Below are 4487 nucleotides of genomic sequence, written 5' to 3' on the forward strand. Positions count from 1 at the left end.
AAAAAAAAAATCGAGTGCAAAACTGATTTTTGTGAAACAGTTATGAAGCGAGACAGTATATTTCATGAAAACATCTATGGTAACACTAAACTACTCTTACAAATGAATTACTAACCAATATTAGAGGCATAAATCACAAATAGTAAGAAAATAAAAGCCTATATCCAGCAAAGCACACTGTTTTAGGTAGTAATAGATAATAACAGGCATTTAGTAAAGCTTTAATGAGACAGCTATATTTCATTTATGCAGAGGTGTAGCTGCTTTCCATGACTATTCGTTTTTCTGTGTTCTTAAGACTAAAACCATCTTTCTAAATAACTACAAATTACTACATAGTACATAATACATACATGAAATTACTACATAGCTTCTAGTAATATATAGGCTTCAAGCTTTAGTTTCCAAACTATTCCTCTGTTGAAGTATATAATGAAAAAGCTTACCTCCAGGATAGTAATATTTATGGCAGCTGATGTTTCTCCTTCTTCTAAAATCAATGTGCCGGAAGCAGGTATATAATCATCTCCAGGTTCAGCCAAGGTTGGTTCTGTCTGATTACTTACAGAGAGCAATCCTGTAACTGTGGCATATGTAACACTGATAGTACCTGTTAAATTTGTGTGGGAAAAAAAAAAAAATTCTTCAATTCTTATACAATGCTCACTGGAATTGATATAGACAAGAGATCAGTTCCTCATCCAAAAGAAATACATAGACTAACTGCAAAACAGAAGGTTTAAAAGGTTAATCCAAAGCACATTGGAGCTAATGGAGTTTTGTTCGTACATCAAATTGCTTTCAATAAGGCCTTTGCTGGCTTGTGGAAAAAAAATTAAAAATCATCAGGATGAAATATACTCAGACATTTGAAGTTCTGCAGATATAAATATTGCTGAAGTACTACTAAATGAGACATCTCATGTATTATTAACACCAGTTTTTGCACCAAATATACCTTTCAGTAATGGCTGTTACTGAGGAAAAGTTTAAAGACAGTGCTTGGACACATATTAATAAATGTACCTTATTTCCTAATCAGATTTAAACAAACAGACTCAAACAAACAATCAAAATCAGAGGACATACATAAATATTACCAAACGGAAGAGTTAAACATTTTTAGAATAAAGTCATTTCTGGTAGAGTAATTCAAGTAGTAAACATTAAAAGAGTGATCCTAAAGATTAAATGGCATATGAAAATAAAAGCTACTTTGTATGAAATAAGATATAAGGAATAGGAGAATATTATTTATTAAATAAATAATGATGACTACCTGAACTTAGTAAGAGATCCTGCATATGCCACAGCTTTCAGGTTCCTCGCAGAGTAAACGAGGGTTATGGCTACAGTTTTGGCTAATATCTAGTTTCTGAACCCACAGTAAGAAGCTTAGACTTTCTGAACTTATTAACCGTATACAAAACTTTTCCAAATTTTACATCCTCATTATCATGATTGTTATTTGCCTAATGATTATCAAAACAAAATTTCCTTTCTCCTAGAGTTATTATACAGACCTAGGGATCCAAATTCTCTGTTAATAAAAAGCTGAATTGTTTTATTTTCTTCTGGACTTAAAACTACCCTGGATGTGGAAGCAAAATTCAGGACTCCATGTGGTTCATCACTGGCTTCTACTGTTAGGACAGCTTCATATCCTTGACTATCCAAAACAGCAGCACCTGTAGGAGAAACTCCTGCAAGAGAATCAATGGACTGCAGTGAATGAAGTGTGAAGAAATTTTTTTTTTGTCTCTTACCATTGTTGATATTACATTCAAATGACAGCCAGCAAAAGCTCAGTGAATTATAAAAACAAAGCTCAGCGAAACTTATGGATTGCATATATGCATATATAGTAGGACCTATATATGCATATATATTTATTTTCTATAACAAATACAGGAACATACAGTCTTATCAGAAACTGTATGCATACCAAGCACAAAGTCACAACAAAGTATTAAGAAATTAGAAAATTTAATAGGCCAGTACTTACAACTTCTCTAAGTATAATCTATTTCTAATGGAAAATTTTTCCAGGACTTATTGTGAAATCTTCAAAGCTTAAAAACTATGTTCTACTTCCCAATCAAAAAATTACTCCCATTACCAAGTACTGCCTTTACAAATAATTATGATGATCCTAATTGTTTACAAGGGTCACATGACTCTAGAAAGTTAGTAAGTCACCAATCACGGAATCATAGAATCACTCAGGTTGAAAAAGATCGTAAAGATCATCAAGTCCAACTATGACCAAACCATACTACCCTAACTCTAACAAGCCTCTACTAAATCATGTCCCTGAGCAATATTACCTATATCAAATTATTCTGGTGTTTGGACATTAATTTCAGTTTGACAAAGTGTATTACAGTAGGGATGGAGTTTCATGCTTCACTTCTCACTAGATTTGGAATGGCAAGAATAAAATATTCTGACTACATTAAATTCAGAGACAGATCAGCGAGATAATACAAGATTGTTTTAAAAGATAAAAGTATCTATGTATTTCATGGTGACATTATGCATCATGTATCAGTAAGCTCAAGTTGGCATTCAGTTAAAGGAAAGTAACTGACCAATGAATTGAAGAGGTGGAGTTAAATCAGGATTTAAAAAATTTAAGTGTATCTGTAGTGATACTATGGGGTTTACACACATGCAAATAAAAGTAGTGTGTATATATATAAATCAAGCTTTTAATAAAATGTTATTGAACTTTCCATACTTTGCACTAGTTGCAGTTTGTTTAGTCCTACACCTCCAAAATGAATTAATAAATATGAAAATATTATATTTTTAAATGGTATTTTAAAGAAGTATCAGTATAGTTCTGCACTACCTTCTGTTCTGATGTTGTACAAGATGATTTGGTATTCTTCTTTTTCTTCAGGAATATGGTCATCCAGCAGATGGACATATAATGTTGTATTCAGTGTTCCCTATTTAATATTAAATTGAATTGTCATTATTATATGTGTATATATATATAGTATATATATGCAAATGCGTATTGCATAGATATAAAGAACAACTGAAATCATTATGGAATGTATTTCTAAAAACACCTTCAAGAAATGTTAAGTTAAAGTATCAAGAACTGTAAGCTCCCTCCAGCTTGGAAGTCCAATAATAAGAGAGCAAATAAATAATGAGATAAAGAAACAAAGATTGTTAAAAATATTACATTATTTTCTCCACCCAGCTGTAATTACAGTATTTTCTTGTAGATAACAACACTGCTTTTGGACTTACCTCAGAAAAAAAAAGTATTCCAGAATTGGTTTCAAAATTTTGTTTTACATTATGCCCTACTATCTTCCACTCAACTGTAACGTTTCCAAGTCCTGGAGCAGTTCTGACAATATGGAATTGCAGTTGTTCTCCTAGGAATAAAGGACAAGATGCAACAATCTGGGGTCTCCTACATAACAGTTACAAAAATGAGAAGTCAAAAACAAATACCACACAGTTAAAATGATCTTTATGAAAGACATTCATATTTTTAATCGTTTCATAGTTGTCATATAAAACATCTACATGTAATAATGAAAAGAAAAACCCAGATCTAAACCTTTTCTTCTGAGTTTTTTCATTTTAGTTCACATGTGGAAAGAACTACAAAAGTATGAGGGAACTTGGAACAAATGAAAAACCTAGAATGTGAATTGTCCAAAAAACAAGCATAAACAAATCAATATCAGTCTGTGAAATGCACAAAATAGTAAATGCTTTATGTACCAGTCAGAACAAAAATAGTCTTTTAAAACATTTCCCTGGTCATGAATAAATATTATCCTAACGTTTGTACAGTCTTGTGACTTTATATAACGTGTGCAGAAAAAATGCCTATAATTATCTCTTAAGTCCTACATGAGTCTGAACTTGCAAATATCATAAGCATTAGAAATAAGTCATAAAATGTTAATAATTTCTTATAATTTCTGAATTATTCAGCATTGACTGATAAGGCTCATGTACAGTAAGTGAATATTATGGTATTTTGCACATTTAACCCTGAAAGATTTTTAATTAAAAAGAGCGAACCTCTTAGAAATCTTCGTAAAAAGTAGAGAATACAGTTCTAAACAAGTAATTATATAACTCATATTAAATATTTTCAATGTGGACATCTGAAATTTCCATGTTATATCAACATGGAATAGATCAGCAGGCAAAACTGGTAGTATTATTCAATACACTCACAGCAGAGGATAGATGCTTATTAATAATAGGTAAGGATATCACATCCATATTTCACAAGCATCTTTCAGGTACACAAAATTTAGGTTCCAGAGAAAGTATTGACATCACAAAGATTCCACTTCTACAGTCATATATCTGAGGACAGACTCCTACTCTATACGATCCAGTAAAGCACTGCACTGAAATTAATTATATCCTATATGAGAGTTCTGCGTATCCATTAAAAACAAATAAATACTTAGCAGAAAAATGGTTTGCTAAAAACAAAA

Source organism: Meleagris gallopavo, chromosome Z (assembly GCF_000146605.3).
Source record: "Meleagris gallopavo isolate NT-WF06-2002-E0010 breed Aviagen turkey brand Nicholas breeding stock chromosome Z, Turkey_5.1, whole genome shotgun sequence".
NCBI classification, from domain to species: Eukaryota; Metazoa; Chordata; class Aves; order Galliformes; family Phasianidae; genus Meleagris; species Meleagris gallopavo.